The sequence below is a fragment of the Pinus tabuliformis genome, chromosome 3_2 (genome assembly GCF_031772625.1).
Source record: "Pinus tabuliformis cultivar Carrire ecotype Pingquan chromosome 3_2, CPIR1, whole genome shotgun sequence".
Lineage (NCBI taxonomy): Eukaryota > Viridiplantae > Streptophyta > Pinopsida > Pinales > Pinaceae > Pinus > Pinus tabuliformis.
This window is the reverse complement of record NC_142302.1, coordinates 495,362,792-495,379,738: the sequence shown is the minus strand read 5'-3', so window position 1 is coordinate 495,379,738 and position 16,947 is coordinate 495,362,792.

Genomic DNA, 16,947 nt, shown 5'->3' with positions numbered 1-16,947 from the left:
GGCCAAGTGCGGCGCCCGCACTCTGGTGCACAATTTGTCAAGTAGGAGGAAAGCACGCAAAAGACAACTATCACCTGTTGCAAAAGTATACCCAGACCTCGCAACAGATGTATTGCAACTTCTGTAGATCAGTGGGTCATGACGAGCGAATGTGTCGAAGCTACGAGCTAATGATGGAGAGGACTGATGAGCCCCATAAATGGGTAATAATATGGGCTCATTTTGCCTCTTAATATAGTTTAATCAACCATTCTCATTAGCTTATTGCATTTTTTTTATTATAATTATGCTGATAGAGTGAGTTGGGTTGGTCATTATGCCATGGAGTCTAATATGTGTTTAATGCAGATTCTTGGTCAATTTTGGAAATAATTCAAAAATTTAATGGACAATTGGCAGCAATAATTAGAAGTAGACAAGGGAGAGGATTTATAAGAGGGTATCCCCCTCATTTATGACTCCCCACTTCGAATTCTCCATCATGCAGCTCGGAGCATAAACAACCACATCAATGCACTAAAGAGGCAGCTGAGCAAGTGGAGGATAACTTCTGTTTATCTCAAGTTTTGGGAGCCAAGCCTCCTTGATTTTAAGGAAGTTGTTGGGAGCTTCAGTTGTATAAGTATAGAGGCCTGGGGCCTCATTAGGAAGTTAGTCAAATTTTCAAATTTTTGGTGCAGCTTTGCTCTACTCAACTTTGAGCTTACTTTTGTTGACAGTTTCATGTAATCCTATTATTATTTTGATAATAAAGATGAATTCCTTTTCGAGCTAGCACTAAGTTACCTCAGAGGGTTGAAGCTCTTGGGTTAGGGCCCAATCTAAGCAGCCAAGCTCCTTTTGTTTGTATTTATATGCTTTGTTTCAGTTTATAGATTAGTTGTTGTTAGATAAAAATTTTTCTTGGTTAAGAATAGGTTGATTTTGGTGATTTAGAAGGTTGTTTCCATTTAATTTTTCCATAGTAGGTTGAACAGTGATAGAAAGAAGATACAAAAAGGCCATCAACAGAGCCTTTGCCTCCTTTCCTTCCTTTGGGACCATGAACTGAGGTCAAGACCCTCTTGCTGCCACAAAAAACATAGATTTGCCTTTTCCCATAGGATTTCTAGTGTTGCAGTTTGTTAGAAAGTTAATGCTTTGATTTAGGTCTCTTTAACCATGCTCATTTTTGTCTTGCAATACGTTTCTTTCCATGCTTTCTCTCATTATAGTATTCCTCAGCATTTACTTTCCTAGATCAGAGTTTAGACTAGCTTGATGCAAAATTTTGTTTTTTTGATGTATCTAGTTTCCTCGCTTACTTAATCTCATTGTTTGATTTTCAGTTCTCTTGTAGAAAATCTCTTCTCACAACATGTTAGCCAATCAGCCATCACAACCTCTCTTGGATCTATGCCTCACAGGTCGCCCATAGTGCATCTCCAATTTGCCTTAGTTTTCTGCACTTTTCCATAGACTTTCCTCTCTTTCCTTGAACAAATCAGACCATCTTTCTCTCTTGCAATCATTCCTGATGGAACCTAGACACCTTAACACATCATCCTAGCCTTCAGATACCCTTTCCACCCACTTTCTTTCCTTCAAAACCTCCAAAAAGGCTCTCGACATCCTCCTGTAGACCTCTTGTAGATCCCATGCAGCCCCTTGTAGATTTTCCTGTAGGCTTCTTTTTGAAGTCCGATTGCTGGAAAAGCCTCCAGAAGGTCACCTGAGCCATCTTAGGAGCCCTCTACATCATCCTACACCTCTGCAAATCTGAAAGTCGCCCTACATCACCACCAAATCACTGCCACATTCACAAACAAATAAATCACATGCATGACAATTTCACATAAAAGCACATAAAAATCCAAAAATATTTTTTTCTCATTTCCTTCTAGAAATAGCTTGAGTAGATGTTGTTTACTTCATAGATTAAGTAATGGCATTCATTTCATGGTTTTTCATCTTTCTTTCTGAAAAAGTAGGATTAGTTGGTTAAGTAGGGTTTGCTAGGTTTACTTTACATTTCAGTTTTCTTTTCCTTTCTGCAAGTAGAGTAGCCTCTGTAGAGTGAGCTTTCCTTTCTTTCATCACATATAGAGCTTCTTCTAAATCCATAGAAGTTGGCTTGAGCTCCTAGTGATCTTGCGCCAGCTGACCAAGTGACAGCCTACAGTAAGAACTAGTACTTGTCCATACAGCACCGTCGCTTCCAAGTTTGTTACGAACTACCTACCGGGTTGATAAAAGTAAAGTAGGTAGACCAGGAGTTGTAGCATTATTGCTGCAATACTGGTGCCCACCACTTTTTGGCGCCGTTGCTGGGGAAGAGTCAGAGTATTTTGTGATTACTGCTTCTATTTCTCTATTGCAACATTTTGCTAAGTAGTTTATTTCAGCAAAAGTAGAGTAGTTGTTTCTTTCAGTTTTTGCATTTCCTTGCTTTCATTTTCAATTTTGCAATTTCCACTTTAGCAAAAGTAGAGTAGTTATTTCCTTGCTTTCAGTTCTGAATTTCATTTGCTTTCCTTTTCAGTTCTGCAATTTAATTTCAGCAAAAGTAGATTAGTCATTTCCTTGCTTTCAGTTCTGCATTTCATTTGCTTTCCTTTTCAGTTCTACAATTTCATTTCAGCAAGTTCATTTCAGTTAGTTTCAATTTGTTTGTTCAATCAATTTCAGTTTTGTAGGTACAAGTAGTGAAAAAAAATAAAAAACCAACCAAAAATATTTCCTTTCATACCTCGTAGGAATAGAGATAATTCAGGAAAATTCTTGCCCAACGCCCCCACTACATCACATAGCCACCCTTCTCTCTTCTTCGGTGGCAATGATCAAGAAGAACCTTTAGGTGAACAACCTGAGATATTTGAAGAACCTATAGGGGAAGAAGAAGAAGACATCCCTCTTAAGACAATGGCTGAAAACAAAAAAGCTAGGGGGAATGGAGAAAGAGTAGAGGGTACTTTCCCATCCGAGAGACCAATGGGGACACCAAAATGAAAAACATAAGCCCTTCAGCCCTACCTCACTTCCATGGTTTGACCACTAAAGATCCTAACACTTACTTGTTTGAGTTTGCTGTCATCTGTCGAACCTATGAATATGTAGAAGATGAGTAAAAGTTGAAATTATTTCCTTCTACTCTCAAGGATGCAACATTACACTGGCTCATGGGGTTACCTAGCAATAGCATCACAACTTGGGCTCAGATGCAGCAGGCCTTCAACAACAAATATTGAGACTACTGTAGGTCAAAGGATACCAAGGAAGAAATCTTTCGAATGACCATGGGAAGTGATGAATCCTTGGAAGAATATGAAGAGAGGTTCCATCTCAGTTATAAAAGGGCGAGGTGTACACTTGACCCTAAATCTCTGAAGTTGGTCTTGCTCAGGGGAATTCCGGAAGACCTTCTAGACACCCTCCATTTACTGGCTGGGGGAGATATCTACCAACTATCTTATGAGGACATAAATATTATCTTTAGAAATCATTCTAGAGTAGCAAGAAAGAGAGGTAGGGGGAGTCAACCCATAGCCAGTACCTCCTCATCCAATTCATCCATCAAAGGTGAACTTGGAAAAATGCTGGAAGAATTCAAGAGTGAGATGCTGCAAACTCTTGCCATGCAAATGGATACCTTGCATATCAAAAGGAAACAAGAGGAAGTAGAGAGGGCTTTGGCCATATTTTGTCCTAGGTGCACCAGGCAGCATCTTAGGAAAGAATGCCCATTAAACTCTATAGAGGTTTGTTCAGTCTGTGACGAAGATCATTCTACAGGTAAGTTCCCTTCCTTGCCCGGACTTAAAGTTGTATACCAAGGAGCCGAAGGAGCCATTGAACCACTCTATTTCTTGAACCAGAGGAGACCGCATGGACCTAGACCATACCAGTAGGGGATGCAAAGGACATCATACTACAACCCCAACCAAGTCACTCCCATACCTTCTTGGGGCCCTCCTGCTCATCCTTCCTGGTCCACGCCTCCTCCTTGGTCCTATCCATCTCAGTATCATGCCCAACCAGCCGCTCATTCATTTCAATCCTATGCTCAGCCACAACCTGGAATGCAACTCATTAGGGGTGGAGGCCCCAATACAACTCTCCTCCCACTCTTTTGCCTCCACCACCTGCTCAACTACAACCATTTCCTCCTGCTCCACCAAGGCAACCTTAATTGCCTGCCCAGTCGAACCCGAACCCGAACAATAGACAGGTTCAACAAGTATATAGTGGGGAACCTTCATGCCCAACTTATGCTGTGGAGATTTAGGAGATTAACTTGCGATCTGGGAAGGTCCTCCCAGATAGCCAGCCTCCCCCTGAGGAGGTTGAGGAAGATAAAGAGGAAAGTGAACCTAAAGCAATTCCACCCTTTCCTGAGTGACTATCCAGGACAACACAACCTACCCCAGAAGAAACTGAACTTCTAGGAGAATTGAAACAATTATGTGTGAAGATACCACTTCTCCAAGATATAAAATATGTGTCTATCTACAATAGGTTGATCAAAGAGAATTGCTTTAGGCATCCAGGATGGTGCAAGAGAGATGCCCCAACCATCAATGTCATAGGACAACTATCCGACCTGATCTTGGGGCAGGTAATCTGTCCAAAATATTTGGACCCTGGAAACCCAATAGTTGATGTCCACATCAATGGCACCATGATCCCACATACCCTGATTGATCTGGGAGCTGCCATTAATGCGATGACAAAGGACACCATGCTCAAACTTAACCTCCAGGTCTCCTTGAGGAAGACCACGATAGTACTGCAGCTAGTAGACCACTCCACCATGATCCCTGAGGGGATTGTGGAAGATGTGATGGTCTCCATTGATTCTTGGGAGTACCCTGCTGATTTCTTGGGTCTCCATCCAAAGGCAAAGCTCATGGGGTATCCTCTCATCCTGGGAAGACCCTGGTTGGCTACTACCGATGCCTACATCAGTTGTCGAGCTGGGAACATGACCATCAAGAACGGGCATATGTCCAAGCAGTTAATCCTATACCCTCCTGCCCAACCCTTGCTAGAACATGATATACCTCTCTGGTTGGAGGAGGAGGATGAGGATGAAGTCTATTCTGCACCACTTTGTGCATTAGAAACTGTCATGGGGGGAAAACCACAAAATGAGGATGATATCATTGAAAATTTAATTCAGAATCCACCCCCCAATACCTTGCCATTAGAAGATATAGTGAAAGAAACCCAAAACAATCCCTTAACTGATCTTTGTGTGGCCGACTCGACCTCTCTCCGTGTTAAGAATGTAGAGTTCAGCCCAGAAAGAACCTTGAAAATCAGTTCATCCCTATCCACTTCCTAGGAGAAGGAGCTGTGCAGCTTATTGAGAAAACATTTAGATGCCTTCGCTTGGAGTTATAAGGAGATAAAGGGAGTGCACCCTTCAGTATGTACTCATCATATATACATTAAGGAAGATTGCAAACCAGTTAGGCAGCCTCAAAGGAGAATGAATCCAGCCCTTAAAGACATTGTTAAGGAAGAATTGCAAAAATTGCTGGATGCAGGATTCATCTACCCCATCTCTGACAGTGAATGGGTCTCTCCTTTGGTGCTAGTGCCAAAGAAAAATGGTAAGTGGAGAATCTATGTCGATTATCGAGAACTGAATAAGGCCACTAAAAAGGACCATTTTCCTTTGCCTTTCATAGATCAGGTGTTAGATGGTCTGGCAGGGAAAAAGTTTTTCTCCTTCCTAGATGGGTTTAGCAGGTACAATCAGATTCAAATCAGCTTGGAGGACCAAGATACGACCACTTTCACTTGTCCTTGGGGTACCTTTGTGTATCGGGTCCTTCCTTTTGGTTTGTATAATGCTCTAGCCACTTTCCAGAGATCAATATTGAGTATATTTTCTGACTTGGTTCATGATGCAGTGGAAATATATATGGATGATTTTACTCCTTATGGTTCTAACTTTCAGGAAGCTTTATCTAACCTAGGAAAAGTATTGGACAAGTGTATTGAAATGAACCTGTCCCTCAGTCTGGAAAAATGTGAATTTTTTATGACTGAAGGGACCATGCTAGGCCATGTAATATCTCAACAAGGATTGTAAGTGGACCCCAACAAAATTTCCATCACCCAAAGGGTGCCACCTCCTCAAAAGGTGAGAGATGTCTGAAGTTTCCTAGGCTTAGTTGGATATTACAGAACATTCATTAAAGATTTCAATAAGTTAGCCTCTCCATTGTTTGGTCTTTTAGGGAAAGATGTTGAGTTCATGTGGACTGAAAACTGTCAAGAAGCCCTAGATACCTTGAAAAGCAAACTTGTGACTGGCCCAATTTTGAGAGGCCTACACTGGGCCCTGCCTTTCCACATCCACACAGATGCCTCGAACAAAGAAATAGGAGAAGCCTTAGGACAAATTGATGAAAATTTACCTTATGCCATATACTTTATAAGTAAAAATTTGTCAAAGGCTGAGTTAAACTACACAATAACCGAGAAGGAACTCCTAGTTGTAGTGCATTCCTTGAACAAATTCAGACATTATATCACAAGATATCAAACCTTTGTACACACTGATCATGTTGGAATTAGATATTTAATGAACAAACCATATGTAAATGCTCGCCTTATTAGATGGTTGATTTTACTGCAGCAGTTTGATTTGACTATTGTTGAAAAGCCTGGTAAAGAAAATGTTGTTTCTGACTTTTTGTCTAGAGTAAATTTGCCTGCAGATGAAGAAGGTGTTGGGTCTTGAAAATGTCATTCATTTCCATTACACTTTCACTATTATGTCCATTATATCACCTCCATTTCACTACTATGTCACTACATTCATCCCACTTTCATTATCATTAGGACACATTTATGTTTTTCCAAACTTGATTAATTCTAAGCCTTTTTAAGTGAATTCGTGGTTAAAAATTAGAAAATAATGTGCATATGCTTATACCTAACAAGTGGGTTGAGCTTTTTGACATGTGTAGGTTAAAAGGAAGCTTCTAGAAGACCCTTATGTGGCACTCTAAGGCCAAATTCGAATTTGAGTGGAAAGAATCATGGGATCATGAGGATATGTGTCACATCTCCTAATTGTATTGAAACTCTAAGAAGACGTGTCTTATCAGTTCCTATTTTGATTAGGACTCTAGAGGTAGAGGGAGAGATTCATGGACTCTCATTAATGAGATGGCTTCTCATCTTTTTGTATAAATAGGAGATCTCTCTCCTTCATTTGTTAGTTTAGAGCTTGTTAGCTTGTTAGTCTTAGCTTAGCTTGGAGTTTATAATTCTTCCTTGATGGCTTTTGAAAGCTTTGGAAAGCTTTGTTGTATTTTTTAATTTTGAAGAATTTGAATAAAGCTTTGATGTTCTCAACATGGAAGGAGATGTGAAGTAGATGTCATGGAGCACATTAGAATGTAAGGTAGAGTAGATTTTATTTTGTAATTTTGCTTTGATTTCATTCAAGTATGTCATTTTATTGCTTTCAAGTTTGATAGATTAGATTTTCCATTCATGCAATTTTAATTCATGTAAGTGTGTTCAACCGGTTGATTGTAGATTAGTTTTTCTTTACATGTTTTTACATCAAATAGTGACATCAGATTTGCCTCTCTGCTGAACTTTTTCTTAAGCTTTTCAATTTCAGTTATGCTTTGATTTCAGTCTTATTTTGTTAGGCCCTTATACTACTAGTGTAAACCCTTATTGTTATTAGTACAACCCACTTATTATATTGATGTACCCATGTAGTGCCCATATTGTTACTATTGTGCCCCATAGAAGCCCACTATTGTTATTATTGTGCCCTTACTTTATTATTGTTATGTCGGCTCTGATTATGTATGACCCCTTAGACTCCTATATATAGAAATGAGGTCTTTTCATTTGTATCATCCAAGAATTTTCCATTTACGTAATGTAAAGGAGGTTGCCCCTTCTAAGAGGCTGAATTCTAAGGCGTTGATCTATCTTTTCTATCTTTTTGTGAGCTGGTTTCATAACATTTGGTATCAGAGCTTTGGATTCTAAGGTTTCACTGCTCCAAACATGTCATCGTGGCATTTTCACTATAAATTTTTTTCTACGATGTTTCAGAAGCTAAGAAAAAAACCCATTTGAGAAGAAATCACGATGAATCTCAGGTCCGAATGTTAGAGCGGTTCACGCTATATTTGCGGAGATATGATCTGAGAAATTTGGTATTTTTGCAGACTCTTGAATTACATTCCAAACATGTGACCTAGGTAAAATCGTCATAACTTTCTCTCTGAGCATCGGATTGAAATTTCATAAGAAGGTACAGAAAGAGGACGAACTGTAGTTTCTTGTAGATATTTTTTATAGCCAAAGGTCGAAACAATGACACGTGGCACTTCATACAAGTTCGCTCTTCTGGAAAGGTATATAATCAGGTCATCTTGGGAGATTGTGGATAACTCTTTCTTGGATAATCTAATTTGGATCGGACTGGTGGCATTGGAAAGAGGACACAGAGGGCTACTACATGTTGCAATTTCAGAACTTACAGATCCAAAAGTACAGAGTTATATTCGTTTCAAGATCGAGCTCCTAAAATTAAGAAGAAGCAAGATGAGGAAGTTTGATGGCAAGGATCCGGTAAATTGGATACTTCAGATGGAGCAATATTTTGAACTACATGGTGTACCACTGTTACGAAAGGTATGTATTGCATCTTCATATTTAGAACCAGATCAATTTTTATGGTATGAAGGGCTTTGTTGTCGTAAACAACTTGTTACGTGGTCAATTTTCACGGAGGAAATGATAGCACATTATGAGGATACAAAGAGCAACACCTTCTTTAGAGCAACAACACAACAATTGGAAAGAGTAAAAGGGCTTTGTGACATAGTGGAAAGCAAAATTATGGAAACTAGGAAGCATACCCCTCACAATTATAAAGATGGAAGTGTTGTTTCTCCTAGCCTTCCACAACCTACAAGGGTTACACCACAACAATTGGAAGAAAAAAGAGAAAAAGGGCTTTGTTACAATTGTGATAGAAAATGCACTAAAGGTCATAAGTGTGCCGAGAAGAAATTATTTTACATAGAATATGAAGAGGAGGAAGAAAAGGATCAAGAAAAATCAAAAGAAGAAGATATACACCAGGAACCCACCCCAGAGAAAGAAGAAATGAATCAGACCATATCTTGTAAAGAAATGGCAAGAATTACCACTCCTCAAACTCTCAAGATAGAAAGACATATCAAGAAGAAAAAGGTACAAGAAGTGAAAGATCACATCGAGAAAGAAGAAATAAATCCAACCATATCTTGTAATTCATTGGTCGAAATTACCACTCTTCAAACTATCAAGATAGAAGGACATATCAAGAAGAAAAATGTTCAAGAAGTGAAAGATCACATCGAGCATCAAGAAATGAATCCGACCATGTAAAGGATTGGAAGAAATTACCACTCCTCAAACTCTAGAGATAGAAGGACATATCAAGAAGAAAAAGGTTCAAGCAGTGAAAGATCACATCGAGCATCAACAACAAGTTCTCCAAATTTTAAAGAATAACGCCACTTCGGTGCAAAATCAAACGAAACAACAGGTAGATCAACATCGTAGTGAAAAATGTTTTGATGTAGGTGATTGGGTATTTTTATTGCTACATCTCAAGCAAGATATTTATGAGAAGGAAATGTTGGCAATACTACATGCACTTAAAAAATGGCGACCTTACCGAATGGGAAGACTCTTCGAGGATGAGGATGTGGAAGCATTGTTTTGTGCTATTTCTATTATCCAACCAGATTGGATAAACGAAGCAAGGGATGAATGGAAGAAGGACGAAAAAATATGGCCACTTATTCAAGAGTTGCAAAATATCTCAATTCAAACAATATTGCCAGAAATTGAAGAGGAAGGAAAAATCATATTGGAACCTGGAGCAGTCACAGAAACAAGAACTCGACAGCTATGAAATAGATCAATTTCAGAGTATCTCATCAAGTGGAAGAACTTACCTGCTGAAGATTCCACATGGGAGGACAAGAATTCTATACAGAAGCATCAAGAACTACTCAAGCGTTAAGGACAATGCTTTTTGAAGGAGAGAGGCATGTTAGGCCCCTATACTACTAGTGTAACCCCTTATTGTTATTAGTAAAACCCACATATTATATTGATGTACCCATGTAGTGCCCATATTGTTACTATTGTGCCCCATAGAAGCCCACTATTGTTATTATTGTGCCGTTACATTACTATTGTTATGTCCGCTCTGATTATGTTATGACCCCTTAGACTCCTATATATAGAAATGAGGTCTTTTCATTTGTATCATCCAAGCATTGTTCATTTATGTAATGTAAAAAAGGTTTCTCTCTCGAAGAGGCTGAATTCTAAGGTGTTGATCTATCTTTTCTATCTTTTTGTGAGCTGGTTTCATAACATATTTATTTGTTGTTGTTAGTTAGTTTAGATATCAAATCCTTCATGTCATTTGACGTTATCTCCAAGGCCATGGCTTAACCTCGAAAAGCTACTTGGCGAGCTATCAGATTATGAGTGAAGTGATTTGATTTTACTTTCATCTCTACAATTAGATATCAGGTTCTTCATGTTATTGACATTATCTCCAGAGCCATGGCTTAACCCCGAAAAGCTATTTGGCGAGGTATCGGATTATAAGTGAAGTGACTTGATTTTACTTTCATTTGCAAGTAGGTAATTTAGATATCAATTCTTCATGTTATTGACGTTATCTCGAGAGCCATGGCTTAACCTGGAAAAGCTACTTGGTGAGCTATCCGATTATAAGTGAAGTAAATTGAACTTGCTTTCATTAGTCTGCAATTTTTGGTTTGTTTGAGTGCAATAGTTTAGATTTTATTTTTGTAATTAGATGGGCAGCAGAGATAGTGATTTCATGATCAATATTTCATCTTTTGTTTGATTTAAGTAGCTGCATATTTACATTCTTGTTCAAGTATTACTTTTATCAATAGCATGTTTTGAGATATTTTGAAGTGCTAAGTTTTGGAAGTTACCATAAGGGAAATAAACCTTGTTTTGAAATCTACCTCCATACTTGACCTTTAAAAGTATTCTTAAGACCTTAGAATAGGATTTTCATTTGCATTAGACACTTTAGGAGATCAACAAGAACAAAACCCCAAAACAAGATAAAAACTATAAAACAACGAAATAAGAAAAAAGGTTAACTAAGCACATATGGTGCACCACACTTCATCAGTTTACGATACCCGGATTGATAATTTATGTAGAGCAATTTAAGACGTTAAATTGACTAGACATTTTTGGCACCGTTGTTGGGGAAGTGTAATTAGGAGACCTTATTTCTTACATCTATTTTTTTTTTAATAATTCTTGAGTATGCTCTCCTCCTGCACTTTGTGTGATTTGGAGGATCAGAAAAAGAATTGTTATAAAATAAAATAATAATTAATAATTCTTGAGTATGCTCTCCTCCTGCACTTTGTGTGATCTAGAGGATCAGAAAAAAAATTGTTATGTTAAAAAAGAAAAAAAAGAAAAAGGGGACAAAATAAACTTCATCATTTCATTTGATTCAATAAAAAAAAAAAATAGAAAAAATAAAAATCCAACTGCTTTGATAGGTTCAAACTGTTCAAGATTGACTGGTTATGGTTTGTAGTGGTCCTCAAAACACTGTATCTTGTTTTAATAAGATTTTGCAACTTAGCTGCGGAATGTAGCCTGATTCCGCAGCTAACTGTGAATTCCGCAGCTAATTTCAAGGTTTAGCAGGTTACAGGTATCCAATGAAGAAACTGACCACATGGGCATCTCCAGAATTGTCTCGACATGGATCCTATTCTAGTCACCTAGCCTAGATTGATAAAAAATCAACTTAAGACCCCAGTCAAAGCCCTGTTTTTAGCATGTTTTACTTGAAGTCTTTGCTGTCTGAAATTGAAAATCATTAATCCTTCTTATAAAATTTCAAAATTTCAGAGAAAAAATGAAAAACAATCAATGGCTATCCCCAATTCTAGTTTCCATTATGGCTTCAATAGAAATTTGCATTCCTGTTTGAAGCTTTGGCCTTAAAACAAACCTGCAAAAATCATATAAAAAAAATAAACCTGCAATATAAACAATTCTCCCATCTTTTTGCAGCTTGAAATATCCTCTATTTTTTGGCCTCAACCTCAAATTTGACAGTTGTATTCTGAGCTGTGAAGAGCAAAAGCAATCAGATCATCACCTTCAAAGCTTCTGTCAAACATGCACAAAAATCAGCTGCAAGATTTATTGCAAATAAGCCAATTCTAAGAAACAGCGACAGAAGAAATGCTTTTACTGCAAATAACGTGAAAGGGCTATATCAAAGAAGAAATTTACAAACTGCATTGCCTATTTAGACCGTACAAATGTTGCCCAATATGCATATGGATTAGTTGCAATAAGCCGACAACTGAATGCTTTGGGCTTGATAGATGTGCCAGAAATTGATTTGGGTAGTAGTTTAGCTGAAGCTCTAGACAATGGGTGATACAATTTCTTTACAATATGTTGGTTCTACCATTCATAATAACAACAAATGATTCAAACATATGCGGCAGAAGAAATCGACTTCACAGCTGAAAGCAGCAACTAAGGAAAAACACAAAACACTGAAAAACGTCAAAATTTGAATGCACGATTTGACTAAACAGAGGTGAATTTGGAAAAAATAAAACATGGGTTTTTTTTCCAATAGGGTCAATTAGATAACCCAGAAATGGTTTTAATAAATTCATGGCAGTTTGAGAGAATTTCTTGGTTCTCTGAAGCCTCTTTTTGCATGCTGCGTGAGGAAAAACAGTTCTTTTTGAACAGTTGTGGCCATATTTCGATTTCTTTGAGAAATCCACTAAGATCCGATTTCCTTGGCTGCCAGGTCATCCACCGTGTCACTGAATGTGTGAGAAAAAATGATTTCTATTAAATGAACAAAGAACAGTTTAAACACGGCATGCTTTGGTTGTTTGAGGAAACACGTCTTCCACCACCCGTCTAATCCTGTTCCGCTACTTCCTATTTGACAGTAAGATGATCAAATACGACACTTCTCCAAGCACCCATCTAACAACTATTCCTATGCTCGGTGTTTTACTTGCTAAAATATTGGCACAGGTGTTGGTACTCATGGATCTTGTCTTCATTGACAAGTTCTGTGTACGTGTTTAACTTTATTATGATGTGCTTGGCAGTCTGACCATACTTTCAGCCAAAAACTCTGCAATGAAACGACCTCTGTCAACCTGTAATCCCATAAAAAGCACTGATCAAGCTCATGACTATTTTCCACTTCATCTTTATCAAACTGCGCTTACAACGAGGTTGGATTATATGCTTTGGTTTTAAGCAATTTGAGTAAATCAACAATTAGAATACAGCTGAATCCAGTTTTTAGAATTCCTTTAATCAGTGGCCTTGAGAACTATGCCTTGGTACCAATTGATCTTGCTACTGATCATACAAAAATTGGAGGATTGCGTGCTGAATTTCAAAACTGATGGTTGACTATCTTTTAGCTGCGGAATGCAGCCTGATTCCGCAGCTAACTGGCAATTCCGCAGCCATTTTCATACTTCTATAGGTTATAGGTGTCAAGAGATGAAACGAACCACATGGGTAGCTGGGAAAATGTCAGTACATGGATGGTGTCCTATTCATTTGATCCAATTTGATGAAAAAGACCCCGGTCAAAAGGAAGTCAAGTTGTGTGTTATCACTAAGTCGCCACACTAAGTTGCCGCATGTCAAAAAAAAATTTGAATCAATGAAACGAATATGTTATTTGTTCACTTTTTTGAAGGTATTGGTTAATTTTGGATTGATAATGAAAGATGAATGTCTAACTTTTTGTTCAAGATTTTTAGCTACAGAAACTGTGCACATTCCGCAGCTAAAGTCCAATTCTGTAGCTGTTCTCCAATTCCACAGCTGAGAAACCTCATTGTTCAAATCAGCCTAACTTTCTCATACAAAATCAGATTTTGATGATTCAAGTATCATTGGAAATATCTCAACAATATCTACACAATGAGAAATCCATCATTAGAGTTTGAAATGGTAAATAATGAAATAAATCGCTGAAAAGAAGTAACATCAACTTGAGGCACTAATTCCAAAACAGGTATAAATTCTTTTGATTTTTTCTTTGAGAACTTGTTTCATTAATACAAATTCTTAGTTTTGTGTGTAAATATCATAACTAGAGAGATTTATCACCTGTCTCCTTTGATAATCTTACATTCCATTGCAGAAGAAGTATTAGTTTATTTTTGCAGGTTCTAGGAGGAAGGACAAATGATTACAAGAGAATGGTGTCTCTCTAAGAGACCAATTTGTTTCATAAGAGTATGATCAGCAACAAAGAGGAAATATGCTGATGCAAAATCAGATCCAAACACTTGAAAAACTTTCAGATACTATTGTCTCCATCACATTCATACCTCATAATAAACCATTCACCTCATTTCACTTCATATTTTCCATTTACATTCACATACACTTTCCATCTCTTTTTGTCCATTCATAACCCACAAATAAAAGCAAGAGGCTCATTCACATGCTTATTGCCCATTGCCATTTTTTCTCTCCATTGCCATCTTCCATTTCTTGTCATTTTCATTTCGCAAATAAGCCCTACTTCAATGCAAATTATTGAGTCCATAGTCCTTTGAGTCTAAGTTCCTTGTAAAGACACCTTGAGGCTTGCATGCCTTAATGGCAAGTTCTCATGCTGACAAACAATGGGAATACATTAATGTCCCTTGTTCATCAGATCTTCTAGGTGACTCGACATCGGAAAAACTATTCGTACCTAGAAAGATGTGTTTGGTCATCTTGACTCTCATTGTCATCAATGGTGAGAGTTCTCGTGTTGACTAGTGGCATCCATCAATGACCACTAAGTCAACAATTTCCTGCTATGTTCGACATCGGAATATTTTTTCACATAGTAGGAATTGTGCCAATGAGTTTTGAAGACATGAAGACTATTATTTTTAGCATTTTGGAGCGGATTCAACAAGTTTTAGTAGAGAAATAAAAAGTCATCTTAACTCTTTATCCATGACTCTTCTTATTCAGCCACTTGAAGAAGAATATGATCAAAATTTTGCAACCACCATACATACAACTCATCCATTCCAAAAGGTAAGTTAAGGTACGTCATTTTCTAACTTTTTGACCATAGAATTCCATAAAAAGCTAGAATGCTAATTGTTGGAAAAACATTTCTCTTCCTCATTTCATAAAATTGCCAATACCATCAGTTGGGGGGAGAATACATTCATCTTCATATCTTGCCATGTCCATATCATACTCAGGAGCCCACATACTTCCAACATATATTAAATATTACATTATTATTATGAGCATACAATGGCTTTTCAAAAAGTGCTTAAATGATAAATTGGATACAAACAAAATCATGGTTGTCACACAAGAACCAACCATCATGCAATCCAATAAGGATATACTTTGCAACAATAATCAAAATATCATTATGCAAAGTTCAAAGATCAAAATAGAATGCAACAAAAAAAAAAAAAAAAAAATGTTTGTAACACAAGAACCAACCATGTTGCAATTCAAGTAAAACACTTTGCAGAAATATGAAGTTATCAAATGATATCATGCAAAGTTAAGCCAAAGCTCAAGGATCAAAAGAATTAATGTAATATATATTGCATGAGGACATGCAATAACTTCAGTTGGGGGTATGTTGGGTCTTGAAAATGTCATTCATTTCCATTACACTTTCACTATTATGTCCATTATATCACCTCCATTTCACTACTATGTCACTACATTCATCCCACTTTCATTATCATTGGGCCACATTTATGTTTTTCCAAAATTTATTAATTCTAAGTCTTTTTAAGTGAATTTGTGGTTAAAAATTAGAAAATAATGTGCATATGCTTATACCTAACAAGTGGGTTGAGATTGTTGACATGTGTAGGTTAAAAGGAGGCTTCTAGAAGACCCTTATGTGGCACTCTAAGGCCAAATTCGAATTTGAGTGGAAAGAATCATGGGACCATGAGGATATGTGTCACATCTCCTAATTGTATTGAAACTCTAAGAAGACATGTGTCTTATCAGTTCCTATTTTGATTAGGACTCTAGAGGTAGAGGGAGAGATTCATGGACTCTCATTAATGAGATGGCTTCTTATCTTTTTGTATAAATACGAGATCTCGCTCCTTCATTTGTTAGTTTAGAGTTTGTTAGCTTGTTAGTCTTAGCTTAGCTTAGAGTTTATAGTTCTTCCTTGATGGCTTTTGAAAGCTTTGGAGAGCTTTGTTGATCAGGTGCTTATGTCCTAAGTGTCGTAAAATGCTCAAAATTTAAAATGCTCAGAACTAGTTCAAAGTTGAACGACTGGAAAGTGCTTGTCCTCCTGATTCCGGCACCGTGAACGGTTCGAAAAACGGTCACCGTATGAGAAAGTTATGGCAAAAAGAAGAATTTCTCAATAACATTGAAAATTTGAATTTTTCAAAAAAAAATTAAAAAAAGAATATTCCACAGAATATTTCTTGGAATATTCCTTTTCGGGAACCAATCACAGGCTGCCACGTGGTAGGCCCGGAGGCCACCATGTGGCCCTGGGTGACGTCAACAACGGTATGTGCATATGGTTTAAAAATTTTGGGAGTTCTGTGGTTTGAACACACAACCTACATTACAACGCTCCCACGCCTTACCATTAGGCCACAGGAGCAGTTCTTATTATATGGGTGAAAAAAACATTATTTAAAGTTTAAAATGAATTTGGGCGGGGCCCAAAGGGGGCCAGCCCCCATACCATGCGACCTCGGGCCCAGAACCTAGGGCTTAAGCCCCAACCGCCAGCACACTAACCACCAACGCGGAATCCAAGGGGAACTGCTAGTTACATTAACTCAGTCACATGCATGTTAAAGCCCAATGGTTATCCAGCGACCA